Source organism: Elephas maximus, chromosome 11 (genome assembly GCF_024166365.1).
Source record: "Elephas maximus indicus isolate mEleMax1 chromosome 11, mEleMax1 primary haplotype, whole genome shotgun sequence".
NCBI classification, from domain to species: domain Eukaryota; kingdom Metazoa; phylum Chordata; class Mammalia; order Proboscidea; family Elephantidae; genus Elephas; species Elephas maximus.
The window spans coordinates 41,324,922-41,343,460 of NC_064829.1; the positions used below are offsets into that span (position 1 = coordinate 41,324,922).

An 18,539-nucleotide genomic window follows, 5' to 3' on the forward strand; every position below is an offset into this window, starting at 1 on the left:
GCTTTGAGTAATAAGTATATTTTTGAAAAGCTTCCAAAATAAGGAAATACAAATACAGGCCCATAATAGCAGGTATCAATCATGCCAAACTGTTTCCTTAGAAAATAAAAGGAAAAAAAAATTTAATCACATAAACTTTTATTAAGTTCTACAAAAATTATTAAATGGCATCTAGGAAAACTTCCTTCTGATTCTTATTTCAATAAATGTTGACAGTTATAGTTTCCAGTTGGTGAACATAATACATGTGCGTTTATGAATTTGCATTTCAAAGTGATACCTACATCCATGAATTAAAGTGGCCAAGATTGAATCAATATTTCCAGATTACTTTGAATAAGTTTTTTTAGCTTCTTCTTTGATTCTGTTTTCTACTAACTTACCCACCTCTTAACATAGTTAAAATAAGATGAGCAGCATTTTGCTACCATTCTTATGTATCTCTTTGGTGGTAATTATTGTTCCTATGTAGAAAAAGATTATTTTGATTTGGGGTACATTTTGTTTAACAGGGAGTTTACCTTCGCTCAACAAAAATTTGTTAAGCATTTACTATGAAAATGGCATGTTCTAGGTGCTTTGGGATAATAGACAGTCCATGCTTGTTAAATGTTTATTGAAAGAATGACTAAATGTTCTCTGTTTTGGACACATAAACTATATTTGTAAATAACCAAACAACGAAGTAGAAATGATTAAGGTAAGGGGGGAAAAGCACAAAGTATATTGATCTTTCATTAATCAGAAGCGAAAAATCAGAGACGAATTTAATCCTTGAATTGGACCTTGAGATATAAAAGGACGGGAATTTGAATAAAAAGGATGGGAAAGTACTAAGTGAAAGTTCAAAAGATACAAAAAAACAAAAGTTAATATAGTGGAAGTCTAGCTTGTTGGAAGAACAGTACAAATGAATCTGGAAAAACAGATTGGAACCAGATTTTGGAAGACTTCTTGAGTATGAGGCTGAAGTATCTGAGCAGTGTCTCCCTGTGTCTGCAATGCAAAGTCATTGAGGGCTTTTGAGCAGAACAAAATGTAATAACAGCATGGCTTTTGAAGAAGATTATTCTGGCAGTACTGAATGCTAATGTTAGGGATGGGAAGCATGAAAGGGGAAGGAATAGTTAGAAAGCAGTTTTAGTTGTTCCAAGAGACATAATGAGGGCTTGAATTTGGGGAATAGCATTGAAATCCAAGATGAGGAGGATAATGCAATCATCGTCATCATCAGGATGCAGTTTTACATTTTGAAAAATAACATTTGAAGCGAGGTATAGGGAGAAGCCAGTGATGACTCTCAAGTTTCAAGCTTGTATGACTGAGAATATGATTCAGTCATTACAAAAGAAACTTTTTTTGCAGCGCTGATTTATTTGCTTACACGTTTTCTCCACTTCAACATCTGCGTAGTTTATCTGTTTACAACCCTACCTCCAGCTCCTGGGAAATGGTTTGGCATACACAAAGTGTTCAATGAACCATTTTTGAATGAAGAAATTACAGATTGTCCTAGGTTTAGTCAAATGCTTCAGGGGCCAGAGTCTAAATTCAATATATTATTCAGCCTGTAGGAGTTTTTGTTACTCAGTTCTTTCTAGTCACAGTGAGAAATAAAAATGAATAAGGTACAATAAAACCAAACCAAACCCATTGCCGTGGAGTCAGTTATGAATCATAGCGACCGTGTAAGACATAGTGACCCTGTAACTGCCCCGTAGAGTTTCCAGAGCACACCTGGTGGATTTGAACTGCTGACTTTTTAGTTAGCAGCTGTAACACTTAACCACTATGCCACCAGGGTTTCCATGGCTCAACACTTGTCATCAAATAACATATAGTCCATTGAGAAATTATTTATTTAGTCAAAATATTTATTGAGCATCTATTGTATGCTACATATTTTGCTGCATACAGAGGTTACAAGGATGAATCTTGTGGAAGAATAGCAGGCAAGTAGAAGAGAAAAACCACCTTTCACTGAGATATATACATGTTGCTCAGTACTGTGAAAAAAGTTTAATAACCAGAAATCTGTGCCAAATTTAGTATAAGACCAGGAAGAGTCCCATAAATGGTCAATAGAAGTATAAAGAGAGCCCTGAAAAGACATAGAAGGTGAAGAAATTTAATCTGAAAGTAGCATTGGAGAATATGGTAGAAGGATAGTTAAGTTGGACCTTGAAAGGCTGGTAGGTGTTTCATAAGTAGAGCTAAGGGAAAGTAAATTTTACAGAGTGAGAGTATATCATTTACAAAGACTTGTTGGTTGTTGTGTTCCAGAATGTTCAGTAGTGCAGAATGATTGGAGCATCTTAAAAGGGAAAATTAGTGGAATACTGTGCTGAAGGGGAATATGGTTGACAACTTTGATGACCTGGTTGCAGGCTAAGCTCTTTGAACTTTTTTTTTTTAAATCAGAGGTTATCATAAATTATTTTTCAAATGAGAAATAGCATGCATAAAATAACAAATAGTTTAATGACTGGACATAGAGGAGGGGAAGAGAATCCAAAGGATAAACAAAATTCGTTCTCGTAGGAAGTAGTAGCCCTGGGAATGATGGATTGGATAGGCAGAGAGATAACACTCAGGGAGACTGGTTAAGAGACAACTGCAGTAGTTGAGATATTCCATAGGATCTGACCTTAGGTACTGGCCTTGGATATGAAAAGAATGAATTCCGGACATATTTTCAACCCAGAATGAGTAGGCATAAATGACAGATTGCCTGTGGGGTGAGGTTGTTAGAGGTCTAGAACGCAACTAGAGATTTTATCTAGGGTGACTTCTCAGAACAGAGAGGCCCTGTGGGCCTGTCAGCACATGATAACAAGAAAGTTAGAGCTTCATCTCTGTGCCCTGCTCAAGGTGGGCTCAAAATTCTTACCTTGCTGAATGGAGCAGGCGAGTTGATTCAGCAGACAACCAAAACAGCTGCTACTTCAACCCAGTTTATCAATATCAAACTAGGGATAAAAATCACTGTTTCCTGGGCCGAGACAAGGAAAGAAGGCATGGAAGCGTGAATCTGATTACACAGATTTTTTTGAGTCAGAGGGAAATATCGCAATTACATCAAACACCCAAGAATTACACATGTACAAAGGTTTGTATATTTAGCCAAAATTTCAAGCTTCCAGCTTCCTTGTTTTTCTCTCTCTTTTTTTTTTTTTGAATACCCTCAGGCTTCTGCCTAAATTTCTCCCCTGAAGCAGCCCTTCAAGGCCTCTTACTCTGGACCCATAATTACCTGCAGTTCATTCCATTATCACATCCTTACAACATGAGAATCCCAGTTTCTCATTTTTCTTGCCAGTGCCAACTGTCATTAAGCCAACCTCTCTGGCTGTTTTGTTTCTGTACATTTGTACTTTTGGTTCTGTGTTTTTTTTACCGGACTGTTTATCTTAGATTGAATTTTTACTTCTTCCTAGCTGTGTTTATAACATTGTCACATCTAGCTTGATATTTAATTTTACTCCCCTTCACATACTATGGACACCCTGGTGGCGTAGTGGTTAAGTGCTACGGCTGTTAACCAAAAAGATCGGCAATTCAAATCCACCAGGCGCTCCTTGGAAACCCAGTGGGGCAGTTCTGCCCTGTCCTATAGGGTCGCTATGAGTCAGAATTGACTCGATGGCAGTGGGTTTTTTTTTTTTTTTTTCACACATTATACTGTAAGTAACAAAAAATCCAACTCAAAGTGATTTAAATATAAAGGGGATTTATTGGCTCAGATAACTAGAAGTATCGAGGCTAGGGTAGGCTTCTGATTATTAAGCCTGGGATTCAGTTATTATCAACCCACCCACTGCTGTCAAATCCATTCTGACTCACAGCAACCCTATAGGACAGAGTAGAACTGCTCCATAGGGTTTCCAGGAAGCAACTGGTGGATTCAAACTGCCGACCTTTTGGTTGGCAGCTGAATGCTTAACTACAGCACCACCAGAAAAAAAAAAAAAAAGTTATTATCAAGGACCTATTTAATTATTATTTATCGATTAATTTTTAAAACTTTTCTGTTGGAATTGGCTTTATTCTAAAACAGAGGCCCTTTGTGATAGGATGGGTACCTAAACCAAATAAGGGTGCTTGCCTCTTGGTTCACATGCATGGGGAAAGTACATCTATCCCAGTATTTCAAGCAAAAGGCACAAGATTTACACTGACTATTACTTAGGTCATATGGCCATTTCTTAAACAATGACTTTAGTAAAGGGAATGGGGTATGCAAATTAGCCTAAACTAATGAGACCTACCCTTGGAGCTTAAGAGTGCGCCCACCATCCCCTGAAGTAAACGGTAGGTTGTGGTAGAGGTCAGGGATACTTTAAAAATGTGAGTTTTAGGAAGTTTGTTTAGGGGATGTGACATGGGGAGGGGTATGGGAAAGGTTGCTTGGTAGGCAAACCAACAGTGCCCACTGAAGTGGGGTATGTAATGAGTTTGTATTTGTCACATTGAGTTGAGAAATTTTTTCTTTATGAAGAGTCTGGAAAATGGTTATATATTCAGGTTTTGAGACCGGAGAAGACAGGATTAGGGATAAAATATACAAAGATTGTTGTTTCAGCTGTGAGATCTGATGAGATTAGGAGACATGACAGTTGTCCCAGAGGAAAACATGTATTTGTGAGTGAAGGTAGATAAGAAGATGGATAGGAAAGAGGAAATAGAAAATATCAAATCCCTGAGTGGTTGTCAATATGGAGATCACCTACAGGCAGCAGTGTCAGATGGACATTAGGAGGTCCTTGGGGAATGAATAGGGTGTCTTTTCCTCTGTCCCTAAGACCCACCACCCTACAACCTTCTTTGCTCTGTTTTGATCTCCAGGAGGCTAAACCATTTATGGACTACCATATCAGGAGGGCTTGTACCTTCTGTTTTTTATTTTAATTTTTTTTTTAATTAAATAATCAATGACTTTTAGAAAACTTGAAGATACGACGGAGAATAAGTTTCCAGCCTGATAAGAACCCGTGCCAATATATTGTGATTTTAAGGGTATATGTTCTCATACATAACCACAATGCAGCCAGTCAAAATCAGGAAATTACTAGCTATCATTATTACCATGTGATTCTCAGGCCTTATTCTGTTTATCCAGTTGTCCCAATGATGTCATTTTTTAGCAAGAAGATCCAGGACAGAATCTGCTGTTGCAATTAGGTAGTCTCCATTCTAGAACAGTTCTTCAGTCTTCCCTTGATTTGCATGGTCTTGATACTTCTGAAGATTATAAGCCAATTTGTGATGTTTCCTTGTGATGAGATTCCAAGTATGTACCTTTGGGAGGAATACCGTAAATGATCCTGTGTTCTCCGTATAGTAGATAGTACATAATTTTTGTTGTTGTTTTTCACATATGGTTTTGTGACATTGGTTGCAGTCACCACCGTGTGACAGCATACTCCGCCTTTCCACCCTGGGTTTCTTGTGTCCGTTCAACCAGTTCCTGCCCCTTCTTGTCTTCTCATCCTGCTTTTGGGCAGGAGCTGCCCATTTGGTCTCGTATATTTGATTAAACTAAGAAGCATGTTCCTCAAGTGTATTATTTTTTTGTTTTATAGTCCTGTCTAATCTTTGTCTGAAGAGTAGGCTTCACGAGTGGTTTCAGTTCTGGGTTAACAGGGCATCTGGGGGCCATAGTTCTGGGGGTTCCCTCAGTCTCTGACAGAACATTAAGTATGGTCTTTTTATGTGAATTTGAATTCTTTTCTACATTTTTCTCCAGCTCTGTCCAGGACTCTCTGATAGTACATAATTTTGATTTGTTGCGATACTGATATTGATGTTCACTTGATTGAGATATATCTGCCACCTTGTCTACTGTAAAGTTCCTCCTCTCCTGTTTGTAATTGAATAGTATTTTGAGAGGAAGTACTTTTAATCCTTGTAAATATTCTATCCTTCCTTAAACTTTCTCAATTTATTAATTTATATTTGCATGGATTCATTGTTTCCCATTATCTCAATAGGTTACTCTTACTGTCTTTGTTTTGATGCTCAGTTGTCCACATTTGGCCAGTGGGAGCCCCTTCAAGCTGGTTCCTTGTCCTTTGACATTTCTCCATCATTCTTTGAACGCTTCCTTCCTTTTAAACACATCAAGGTGTTCCAGTGTCATCTTGTACCTTTCCTACTCCAGCCCTGGAATTAGCTCTTTCTCCAAGGAGCTCTCTAGCTCCCTTTAGTCGAGAAAGATATTTAGAAATCAAGATTGGGTAAGAGGTGCGTTCTTTCTTATTAGTGTGTTGCTGCTCGCAGATCTAGGACACCTCTCCTGCCTCTGTGTCGTGGGAACAAGGAACATTGTCTAGAAGAGAGTACATGAGCCTATTCACAATATATAAACACAGTGGAATTTATATCTCTCTTCATTTCTGTATCTCTCTAATATATTGTAAGCCATCAATTCACATCTTTGTTACCTTGAAGACTAAGGTATGCCTGACCCAAACCATGGTGTTTTCAATCATATGCATGTGAAAGCTGGATGATGAATAAGGAAGGTGGAAGAAGAATTGATGGCTTTGAATTGTGTTTGTGTTGGCAAAGAATATTGAACAAATCTGTCGAAAGAAGTACAGCCAGAATGCTCCTTAGAAGCAAGGATGGCGAAACTACGTCTCACATACTTTGGACATGTTATCAGGAGAAGCCAGTCCCTAGAGAAAGACATCATGCTTGGTAAAGTAGAGCGTCATCAAAAAAGAGGAAGACTCTCAATAAGATGGATTGACACAGTGGCTGTAACAACGGACTCAAGGATTGTGAGGATGGCATAGGACTGGGCAGTGTTTTGTTCTGTTGTACGTAGGGTCTCTTTGAGTTGAAACTGACTTGATGGCACCTAACAACATCAATTCACACTGATTACTCCAATCTTAATCCAGCACTCCAGGGTTCATTCTAGTTTTTTATCCTTTCTGTAGTTGTCAGTCACTTCTCTGATAGTAAGAAACCCAGCTACTATCATCCTTAATTTATCTAAATATTTGGTCAACCCCTTGTAGGTAGCCAGTCTTCTATTTTGACTCTTAAGCCTTCCAATATGGATGGTCTCTTCTCTCCACTCAGGCTCTGACTCTCAGTGACATGCCCCCCTCACCCACCCTTACTTGAGCTCTGACATTGCACACCAGGCCACTCCTCTGTGTGATGCATCCCTTGCTGTGCTCTGACTCTGCAACTCCTCATGAGGCCTCCCCTCCACACGGATGCCTGCCGCACCCCACTGGGCTCTGATCCTGCTTTGGGCCCTCATGGTTCCCTCTGCCTCCTCTCTAACACGGGTCTGGCTTATTCAGGAGGGAGAAGGAAAGACCCTCAGGCTTCTGATTGGGTTCAGCTAAAGGGGAGCCCCAGCAGGGATTAGAGGGAGGAAAAGGGGTGTGAATTGCTCCTGCCCTGTGTGGTCAGCACAGGCTACATCCACTGACAAGCTTCTGTCAGAATATCCTCTTCTCGAGGTCCTCTCTCTGTCCGAATTCTGGTAAGCCCTTCCTCCCTCACCCTTCAGGTCAAATATCCATCTTCCATTATTAGCTCAGTTTACTGTACTGCCCTCTGTGGTTTCCCTACACCCCGACAATACTTTTATATATAGTCACTTTATTCTACTCTTAGGAGCTCTGGTGGCACAGTGGTTAAATTGCTCAACTGCTAACCAAAAGGTCAGCTGTTCAAAACCTCCAGCGGCTCTGCAGGAGAAAGATGTGGCAGTCTGCTTCCGTGAAGATTTACAGCCTTGGAAACTCAATAAGGTCACTGTGAGTCGGAACCGACTCGATGGCAATGGGTTTTTTGGAATCTGCTTTCTTCAAATGATCCTAACTTGAATGAGCCATCTGTCCCTGCTAGGACTCCTGACTGACAGACTTATTGAGAAAGTTGAATGATATCGATGTAGGCACATTCTAGTGGGTTGAGGAAAGAATAGTGTCTTACTTCCCTAATGCTGCTATAACAGAAATACCACAAGTATTTAACAAGTAGAAATTTTGTTTTCTCATAGTTAAAGAGGCTAGAAGTCCAAATTCAGGGCACTGGCTCTAAGGGAAGGCTCTCTGTGTCCCCTCTGGGGGAAAATCCTGTCTCTCAGCTTCTCTCCTGGGTTCCTTGGTGATCTCCGGGTGGCACCAATCTTTCTCTATGTGCTTCCTTCTTCTCTGCCTGGTCTGCTCTTTCTGTACCTCAAAAGTGATTGCCTTAAGACATACCCTACACTGATATGACCTCATTAACATAATAAAGAAAAACCATATTCCCAAATAGATTATTATTATTCCACAATTATAGGGGTTAGGATTTATAAACATATTTTGGGAGGTCCCAATTCAATCCATAACAAATGGGAAATCAGAATATGTAATTAATTCATTCATTCCATCAACATTTATTTAACGTCCATTCTGTGCCAAACTCAGCTAAGCACTGATGATACAAGAATGAATGAGCCCAGCTCTTAGCTGAGGGAGGTAATGTCCTAAAGGGCAGAGAGATGTAAAAATCTGTAGTTACGGAACTATGCCATGGTGGTAGTATGTGCATAGTGCTGTGGAGCAGTTGTTAAGACCTCGGCTGCTAACCAAAAGATTGGTAGTTCAAATCCAACAGCTGCTCCTTAGAAACCATACGGGACAGTTCTAATATGTCCTGTAGGGTCACTATGAGTTGGAATCGACTCTACAGCAATGGATCTGGTTTCGGGTTTTGGGGAGAACTTAGAGAAGGTAATTATATTCCATCTGTAGGTTTTTTTTTTCTGTAGGAGAGAGGGCGTCAAAGATAAGATGTCATTGGAACTGAGTATTGGAAAATCCAGGGAGTTTACCAGATAAATGTGACAGGCATTCCAAGCATAGGAAACCAAATGTGCCAATAATAATGTTGGTAACTTAAAATACTAAACCTTTTGCAAATGTTATAGTTATCCTTTTAATAAAAGAAAAAAAAAACTGATTGCCTTCAAGTCAGTTCTGACTCGTGGTGACCCATGTGTTGAGTAGAGCTGCACTCCATGGTGTTTTCAACAGCTGTGGTCTTTCAGAAGGAGATCACCAGGTCTTTCTTCCGAGGCGCCTCTGGGTAGATTCAAACCAGCAATCTTTCGGTTGGTAGTTGAGCACTTAACTGTTTGTGCCACCCAGGGACTCTACTCCTTACAATAACTCTCCAAAAAGTCAGTATTATTTACCTCACTAAAAGGTGTGGAATTGAGGATCAGGAAGAGAAAAAGACTGACTTAACTTCTTCCAAGTAAAAACATGGAAGCTAGAATTTGAACACAGATTTGACTGACTCCAAGATCGTGCTGTTTCCCCCGCATGATATTCCTATCCCAGAGACACAAAGGCAGAGAGGGACATGATGTCTATCAACAAACAATGGGGTGGCTGGAATGAAGGATGAGTAAGTTGAGGCTAGAAATGCAGGTTGGAACAAGCAGAATGAAAAGGTCTCTAATGTCACATACACAATGTAGAACTTACCATGAGTTTACATTTGGAGCATGACATGCCAAGATTTATATTTTAGAAGGAAAACTCTAGTGAAAGAGTGAAACATGAATTGGGGAGGGAGATCCCCTCACTCTTCTCCTTGCTGTGGTTTAGCCACACCATCCTCCTTTCTGTCCCTCAAACTCTTAGCCTCTGCACTTGCTCAAGCTCTTCCAGGAATGCTTTTCTGGCAGCTTCTGGCATGGCCAACTCGTTTCCATCCACCAGGTCTCAATGTCATCTCCCCATAGAGGCTTTTCTTGCTTCCCCTCCCATCTAAAGTATCCTCCTTAGGTTCTTCTCTGTCCTGTGTTTTATTTATCTCTTTCCCAGTACTTATCATGGTCTGTAATTCATTTGTTTATGTATTTGTCTTCCTCATGAGATTAAACACTCCAGGACAGTGGCTTTTTTCCTCCTACTCATTGTGCCTGGCACATAGTAAGTTGCTCAGTGAATGTTTCCTGAATAAATAATGAATATATAGGCTGGGCGGTCAGTTATAAGGCTAATACAGCAGGCCTGATCAACACAATAGGTTTAGCCGAAGCCAGTATAGAATGGAAAGGAATGACCTAAATCATGAGACATTTTGGGAATAAAATCATCAGGAGTTGGTAATTGAGTTTTGGGGAGGGGAAATTGAATACAGCTTTTAGACAGTAAGTGTTTATTGCACATATGAGAATAGCAAAGGATTGGTAATTTTTTTTCAAGCCAGAAATATACTTAAGCATGTTTTTGGCCTAAAAATAAGGGAACAGTGGATGGGAAAAAATGAACATAGAAGAGAGAGGGTATGATTTATTGCCCAAAGTTTTGGAACAGATGTGAAGGGATGAACTATGTTAGAGAGACTTGTTAAAGAAAAAATGTACTGATTTCTGAGACCGGACGGAAGTGAGAAAGAACGGGGTGAAGAAGTAATGAAATGTGAAAAGCGTAGTGGGAAGCGAAGGGTTTTCAGCTGGATGGTGATGTCCTCTGCTTGAAGGCCAGAGGACTAGGGTTTCAGGAGAATAAAAAGGCTTTGGAAAGCAGCTGTATGGACTATGATAGGAATTTAACCTGAGGGAACAGTAGTTGCTGAGCAGCATTGGGGGGCCCATGGGGGGTTAAGTGACGGTGGACGAAGTTAGTCTATGCTTTATTTTTCACCCCAAACCAAACAAAAAAACCCATTGGTGTGGAGTTGATTTTGACTCATAGCAACCCTCTAGGACACAGTAGAACTCTCCTGTAGGGTTTCCAAGGAGTGGTTGGTGGATTCGAACTGCTGACCTTTTGTTTAGCAGCTGTAGCTCTCAACCACTGTGCCACCAAGGCTCCTTTTTTTTTTTCCACCCCAGCAATGTAAATATTTGAACATTTAGCTTGGTAACAAATGTATAATACGTTGAATTTTGCATGAGTTGGAGATTTATAAAGGCTCAAATCGAAGGAGTTGAGAGACGTTAGAGGACTTGGGGAAGTACTTGTTGGAGTGGATGATTATGGGGGCTGGAGAGGGAGGAAAGTAAGGTCAGAGGGGGTGATGTGAGGGGAGGTTTCGGAGAGAGGAAAAGGCGTTTAAAGGAAAAAGGTTTGCTGATGAATGGAGCGTCGTAGAATCTCAGAATAACACACTTGAGATACAATCAGGATTAGGTAAAGATATGGATCAAAAGTCATCTCCTTCGCCACATTATTTTGGGTCAGAGAACAAAGAAAGACTCCAGGGGTTCAGAGCAGCATTGGTCAGTGCTAGGGAGTAGGTAGAGCAATAGATAGGTGGTTCTTCATTCAGTTCACGTAGGAGAATATGGGCTTAATTCAGTGCTCCGGTTTGTAGCCAGACATGCCTTTGCGTACCGCTCTGCTCTCTGCAAGATGTACTTGGAGAATTTTTAGAACCTCCTAGATTATACATAGCAAATCTCTCCTTTCTTTAGAATTTGTAATTTATAAGCTGTGTCTACGTAGAACAATTCTGTGACCTTTTTAAAATAGATGGCAGCTGGCGGTATAAATGTCAGCTAAAGTGGAGTCATATTTAGGTTTTTATTACATTTTCAAATTGAAGCTAACTGATGAATAGGTTGTTGCCACTTCTGTCATCTGTATCATTTTTTAGTGATGCTCATCCCTGCCTCCGTGGGTGGTATCAGGGCTCGCAGGACCATCTTTCCAAATACTTAGAGTACCGTCCCCCAACTGCTTTTAAATAAATTAGGCTTATTATTTTTTGGTCCCACTGGTCACTAGAGCATTTCAACTCATTCTTACTAATCTCCCAGTTTTGTTGTGCATTTGTAACTGTGTGTCTGTGGTCTGTTGAATGACTAGCCCCTGAAGGATATGTACTGTGCAGGCTCTTTAAAACCTCATCTGGCTTTGTGCTCTTCAGGTTTTTGCACTGACTGGCAATAATGCACATACTCGTAACTGTGGCGAATGTCATTAAACTAAAATGGAACATTTACACAGTCTCTTTTGTGGGGGAATTTTGGACTAGGAAAATGAATGTGCATGTCAGACATTTTACAGCACATGAGAATGTGATTTATTGATTTCTGATGGCTCTGTTGGCATCAGTGTATATATTTAAAGAAGTCACGCAGCCTTTATAAATGCAAATGGGAAAGGGCTTTCCATCTTTTTTCCTCCATGGAAATAGCTTATTCATTTGCAATAACTCAGGGCCTCTTAGAGATTGCTCTATGTACTGTATATATTGATTTAAAAATTACACTGATATTTTATTCCACACATAACGTATATAATGAAATGTCAATTTACCTAACGTTTTAAAATTTACCTAATTTTATAAAAATTCAAAAGTATTAAAGATACGAAAAATACTTGTATCTTAAGCTTGTAGGTAAAAGTAAGTAGGTGTTTGAGTGGTAATTATTTTAATGGAACTGACACTTTGGCTTTTTCCCTGCTTCTGAAGGCGTATCCTAAAGTACTTAGGAAATCCAATATTCCTTCTCGACAAAGCCACTTACTGGTGACAGTGAATCACGCATGGTCAAAGAGTTCCTTGCAGACCATGCCCGGATCTTTCCATTCTTGCTATTTGGGCTTTATGCTTGTGGAGGGAATTGATTTTATCTATATGCTAGTCATTTCTTAGATAACTGAATACCAAAAAAAAAAAAACAACCCATTGCCATCAAATCCTGTTTATTAGTATATGGTTCATTGTATGTGAAATAATGTATAGACTAGATTGAATTACAGATTTACAAGAAATTGCATGTTAATAGACAATCCAACAAACAGACTAATTTCAGTCCCATGTGTATGATGGTTAATAGAGAAGTGTACCATTCTGGGCATTAAACTACTTTCCTCCTCCTTTAAGTAGGGCACTGAGAGGCACCCTCATGACCCAAAATGATATCTTTATGTATTACCAATGGCCATTAGCATATCAGATCATGAAATATTTAATGTTTATCACCTGATATTTACATAATTACCTTTTTATTAACTTATCTAATTTATAGAATACACACTCACACAGATACATATAATATATTTAACTGCCAGTTTATATGGGAATGGAGAATAAGAAACTTCAGCCTTACTGTAAGGAGCCCTGGTGGCACAGTGGTTAAGTACTCAGCTGCTAAGACCTGACAATCTGCTACCATAAAGATTACAGCCTGTGAAACCCATTGGGGCAGTTCTACTCTGTCCTATAGGGTCGCTATGAGTTGGAGTTAACTCCACAGCACACAACAACAATAACAACCTTACTTTATCATAAAAATGGGAAGGGGACAGTACGAGCGTTTGAGAAAGGGAATTCATGCATGTGGTATATTGCACATTTATTAAAATGCCTGTCATTTTGATAAGCAACATTCTAAGGCCATCATCACCATGGACCACGATGAACAGGTGTCATTTAGAGACCCATCCCTAAATTTGAGTCAAGGGAAAAGAAGAAAATTGATTTCATGTATAATATCACCTTTCAAATGCCTTTTTCAAATGCCTAGTAGTGATTAAATCCCATGCAAAAATATAGTTAACGAAGAAAATACTTTGGTTCCATTTGTAAAATTGATTAAAGACCATTGTAAAAGAATAAGGAATCAACTGTAAGCTTGATATAAACTGCGTAATAATTGGTTAAGTACTCGACTGCTAACTGAAAGGTTGGTGGCTCAAACCCACCCAGTGGCTCTGTGAGAAAAAGACCTGGCAATCTGCTTCCTTACAGATTAAAAAAAAAAAGTTTTTTTTTTTTTTTTTTTAAAGATTACAGCCAGGAAAACCCTATGGAGCAGTTTTACTCGTCACATGAGGCTACTATGAGTCAAAATTGACTCCAGGGCACCCAACCCCAAAAACTGAACCTTTGGGTTAAGTATGCATATTTATGAGTCTGAATCGACCCTACGGCACTGGGCATGCATATTTAACCTCTTTGACTGCTTTCTGAATTACCATTAAAATGACATTGACTTTATTTCATGATTATATTTCTTTATCAGTCTGGGGAATTAGGGAAAGAATGCCATCCAGATGCCAGAAATTTCTGCGGCATACAATGGAGGTGAGATTACGATTGAGGAAAAAGATGACCAGTATGAGAGTGGAATGAAAACTCTGTGTGGTCTAACAGGAAGGGAATATAATTTTACCCTGGACAAAATCAGCTCTGAGTGGTAGGGGCCAGAGACAAGGGTGGAGCAGTCAGGAGGAGCAAATCTCAATACTGCTCTTGCTTTCTGGGAATATTCACCAGGATTTAGTCTCTGCAACGGCACCATCTCACTACAGAAAATGGCAACTCGCAGTATAAATGTCAACTAAAGTGGAATGACATGCTTAGATTTATATTTTAGAAGGAAAACTCTAGTGAAGGAGTGAAACATGGATCGGGGCAGGAGATACCCTCACTCTCCTCCTTGCTGGGGTTTAGCCACACTGCCCTCCTTTCTGTTCCTCAAACTTCAACTGTTCCTGTCTCTTAGCCTCTGCACTTGTTTAAGGTCTTCCAGGAATGCTTTTCTGGCAGCTTTTGGCATACATTCTATGTGTTGCCTTATGTCCTTGGTCCAAACACTAGTTGTTCTGCTAGCTGAAAGGAAGTCCAGCCTTAGTTTAGTTTAAGATGTCACTAAAATATGGGTAAGACATTTTTTGCTCAAGAATCAGTCCCCATTCCTCAAAAGTACTGAACCTTGACTCTGGCCAGCATCAACTGAGGTAAACAGGCACCTTCTCCTAATCCCTTTGTCTGAGCCTGAAAAACGTGTACAAAGTCCAGGAAGATTTTTAACAGAAACCATCTCAATTTCTAATACTCATCCAATATCTACTGACCTCTCCCTCTTCGGATGAAAAGACAGAGATGAGTGACTAGACAAAGGAAAGATTTGACAGGTCAGAAAAGGACCCAGCGTGACATTTCAGAGAATGAACCCCACCTTGTGTTAGTGAAACAGAATAAAAATAACTTCAGGCAATAACTGTTGGTTTTACGGTGGGTCATGCAGTGTGCTAGACGTTAGGGATATTATGTTAGATGAGATTGCCATGATTTCTGCCTTCACTGAGCTTCCAGTCTACCAAGAGAAACAACACAGGAAGTAGTGCATGTGCATGGAGCTCCCTGGGAATATAAATTTGGAGAAAAGGGGAAAAGCTTGCGAGCAGCAACATGAGTGAGTGTCGCGGCTGGAAAGGGAAATGACTGCGGGATTAAAGCAGGGATTTATGTTTTCTCTTTGATTTGTTCTGAAGGTTGAAAAGCCTTGAACATGTTGGTATCTTGATGAAGAGAAACAGTAAATAAAGAAATGTTGAAGATACTGAAGAGACAGACCCTCATACAGCCAGGTCCCTGTAAAGGTAGCCAGAATTGGTGAAGGGTCAGGCAAGCTCAAGAACTTTTCCAGAACAAGATGAAAAGATTAAATTGATCACAGAAAGAAAGAGGCAAGAAGATTCAGCAGATTTAAAATGTGTATATATGTATGAGTACTGGTGGCGCAGTGGTTAAAAGCTACAGTTGCTAACCAAACGGCAGTTCGGATTCACTAGCCACTCCTTGGAAATCCTTTGGAGCAGTTCTGCTCTGTCCTATAGGGTCACTATGAGTTGGAATCAACTCAAAGACAATGGGTTTGGTTTTTTTGGTTGTGTATATATATATATGTGTGTATGTATATGAAAGAAAAAGAACAGAGACAGATAAATAATTTTCTTTCAGCATAAAAAAAAAAAGATCTATGTGTTTATATCAGAAAAGATCATTGTATACCAGGCAATGTTAATGTTAAGAAAATCACATCACTATATCGTGAAAATCTTGAACTTCAGTTACACACACACACACACACACACACACACACATAAGAAGCCCTGGTGGCGAAGTGGTTAAGCGCTTGGCTGCTAACTGAAAGATCTGAGGTTCAAACTGGCAGTCTTGCTCCTGTAAAGTTTACAGCCTAGGAGATCCTATGGGGCAGTTTTACTCTGTCGTATAGGGTCACTATGAGTCAGATTCAACTCAACAACATACAACAACTACATGTATATATACACACACACGTACATATGTATGCACATATGGAGTCCTCAGTGATGCAAACCATTAACATGCTCAGCTACTAACCGAAAGGTTGGAGGTTCGAGTCCACTCAGAGGCACCTCGAGGAAAAGTCATGATCTACTTCTGAAAAATCAGTCATTGAAAACCTGTGCCAGAAAATAGTGACGCAGTGTGTACATAATGGGGTGTGAATTAAAGAAGAAAGGAAGCAGTGAATAAAGGCATGTCTTTTAAGAGATGTGGCTATAAAATAGCATAGTTATAGGGGTAACAGGAACAACTTAACTTTAGAAGGAAGGTGGATTTTGTTTGACTTGTTTTTTCACGTGGGAAAAGATTTAGTATGTTTAGAGGTCAAAAGGTTAGAGGTCCCTTTGAGAGGGAGGAGTTAAATGATCAAGATAAAAAGGGAAATCTATAGTTTATTATAGTGAGCTGTGATCCAAAAAGGCAAGGGTTTGGCAGGAAGCCATGAAAGCACTGGAGGAGAGATTGTCCTTAGAAAGCAAGCAGAGAACCTCTTTAGAGAAACTGGAGGGAGAATGGATAAAGAAGTTGTGTTTAAAGAATGGGTAAAGAACATGGATTTGAAGTTTGGTAGTAGAAAGTCTAGGAATTTCCTGTCTGATTACCACAGGTTTTTTTTTTGTTTTTTCTTTAGGGAAGTATAGATGTCAAGGTCATTACTGGCAGTGAGGGATTTGAAATAGTTACTGAAGAGTGAGAACGTGTGTTCACTGACAGGAGCATGGTAGGCTAGTTGGAGAGTGATAAGGGCCTTTAAGTTGAAAAATTAATTTTCAAACCTGTCTGCTTAACAGTGAATTTTTCCAAAAGTGCTGGCTTTAAAATAGTAAGGTACAACATGGATTGAACTTTTGTCATATGAGTGTATTCAGGCAAAGGGAAGGCAAATATCTTATGAATGTGATGGACCAGGAGAGAAACAATGGACTCAGGGAAAGTAAAAGAATGAGTAGACAGCAGGTCCTAATTAGTTCAAGAATAATCATAGAAGGAGTGTGTAAACAAATAAGCTGGTTGGAAGGAGGTGGGTCAGAGAGCATAATGCATAATTAAAAAGTATAGTGATAGAACAGTTTGGGGTATTTTTGCCAGTTTATTCATTGTCCTTTGACTTTTTTTTTCTTAATTAGTTCTACAGAAAATTTGAGTTTTTTTTTAATGGTTTTGTGTTTTCTGTCTAGCTGAAGAGTATATTCCCTATACCAGTGTTATGCAAATATGCTCCAAAATCAACTTCTCATTTTTTTGTACTTTTAATTTTTTTATGTTGACATTTTATAAACTTATTTATTTTTAGTATAGAATTTAATGGCTTTCACATTCACAAAATTGTGCAAACATTGCCATAATTAAGTTTAGAAACTTTTTGTCACTCCAAAAAGAAATTCCATACCAATGAACAGCCAGTCCCATTTTCCCTCAGTCCTCCAGCCTTAAAAAAGATAGGCCCTGTTTTTCTTAACTTAAACATAGTTTCCTTTAGCCCTTTGAGCATATTTATAATGGCTTTTTTTGAAGTCCTTGTCAATTAAATCTGACTCCCAGATCATCTCATAGGCAGCTTATTTGCCTGTTTTTCTTTTTTTAATGGGTTACTCTTTCTTGTTCCTCTGCTTCTCTCTCTCTTTTTTAAACTAGACATTTTAAGTTATATATTGTAGGAAATTCTGATGCTGATTTTATTCTATAGGGTTTGTTCTTTTTGTTTGCTTAATTGTTTTAGAGACTTGGGTGGATTAATTTAGTGAAGTCTGTTTTCCCTGCAGTGTGAAGCCTCTAAGGTTGCTCGTCAGAAGGCTCAGGCTTAGCTCTGTGCACAACCACTCTGATTCTCTCTTGTCGCTTTCCCTGATCTCTCTTAAACTATCTGCTTCCTTTGGTATTACATCCAGCCCTGAAACCCTACTGCCCACTGCCGTCAAGTCGATTCCAACTCGTAGCGACCCTATAGGACAGGGGTAGAACTGCCCCATAGAGTTTCCAAGGAGCACCTGGCGGATTCAAACTCCTGACCTCTTGGTTAGCAGCTATAGCACTTAACCACTACAGCACCAGGGTTTGCTCCTGACCTCTCTGTTGTTTTTAAGGATTCCCTAGGGCACAAATTGCACCACGGTCTGATTCGATTAATTTTTAACCCATTGCAAGATTTGTTTTGAGGCAAGCCTTTTAGATTTGTTCTGATGCAAGGAGGAATCTTAGTTGTCTGTTTCTTTGGTTCTCTCTATAAGCTAACTGAGCTGTGGATTAGCTTGTTTTTCTCATGTAGCTACCAGCCTCCTCTTAATTGCCTACCACCAAAATCTCCATTGTTTTCAAGAGAGCCCTAGGCTTGAACTTTCCTACAGTCTGTTTCAAATTAAAAAAGAAGGAAAAAAAAAGTTGGCGTCAAGTCAATTCTGATTCATGGCAACCCCATGTGCTTCATAGGGCTTTCAGTG

At 39.4% G+C, this 18,539-nt stretch overlaps 1 protein-coding gene across 1 annotated transcript in view; it reads left to right on the top strand.

Annotated features, from left to right (window-relative positions):
* The window catches only part of ASXL3 (ASXL transcriptional regulator 3), a 220,263-nt gene that overhangs the window by 147,766 nt on the left and 53,958 nt on the right, over positions 1-18,539 (top strand).